At 42.4% G+C, this 850-nt stretch overlaps 1 protein-coding gene across 1 annotated transcript in view; it reads left to right on the top strand.

Annotated features, from left to right (window-relative positions):
• The window catches only part of LOC101583724 (cytochrome P450 2D17-like), a 123,911-nt gene that overhangs the window by 70,252 nt on the left and 52,809 nt on the right, over positions 1-850 (top strand). The gene's annotated exons all lie outside the window — the stretch shown is intronic.

The following is an 850-nucleotide window of genomic DNA, read 5'->3' as shown; positions in this document are numbered from 1 at the left end:
TGGAACTGGGGGTTGAACTCAGGCCCTTGCGCTTGCCAGGGAAGCTCTTATTCCACTGAGCCATCTCCCTGGCCCTGTTAAAAATATTATAGTGTGTAATATACAAATATCTGTTCCTATCTATCATTGTCACATTATGTTATTACTCTTCCAGATTAGATATGTATACATTGTATGCTTATTAACATAAAGTTATAATTATTGTTTTATTCATTGGTGTTTTGAAACAAAAAAAGCATGGGGGCAGGAATCACACAAGGGAATGAAGAGGAATTACAAACCCGCCAAGCAACAGTGCCAACATTTATAATCACCTGTGTGGTCTACTTGTCCGCTGTTGAGTATTTCTTCAGGGCTTTGAGTTACTGTCGAATAATTTCATTTTAGCTTGGATTTGACTGGTTTAACTGGCCTAAGGCAAGCCCACTGTGAATGCCATCCCTCCACTGCTTTTTCTCTGGCATTCTCTTGATTTCTCTTTCATGTCATTTGCCAAATGCATAAAGTTTGGCTGACTCTCTTAGTTTCTTTCACAACTTTAATATATGACTTCATTATCTTTTGGTTTCCTGGATCTCTGGTGAAAAATTAACTGGAAATTAGCAAGGAAACACAACGGCTTCCTTGTATGTGATGAGTCACGTCTCTTTACTGCTCTGAGACTTATCACTGCAGTGCCCTCCTTAGACCGAGTGCCCCTGACCACACCAGGGCCATTATCTGCACCAGGGGCTGGGTGTGACGAAGAACGGACTACAAATCCCAGGGGTCTCTGCGCACTTTTCCGGACTACAAGTCCCAGAGCATCCGGGTACACAGTAGAAGTAAAATGCCTTGAGGTTCCTAGCCA

The sequence above is a fragment of the Octodon degus genome, unplaced genomic scaffold, assembly GCF_000260255.1.
Source record: "Octodon degus isolate 3935 unplaced genomic scaffold, OctDeg1.0 scaffold00153, whole genome shotgun sequence".
NCBI classification, from domain to species: Eukaryota; Metazoa; Chordata; class Mammalia; order Rodentia; family Octodontidae; genus Octodon; species Octodon degus.
This window is presented reverse-complemented; position numbering and strand designations above follow the sequence as displayed.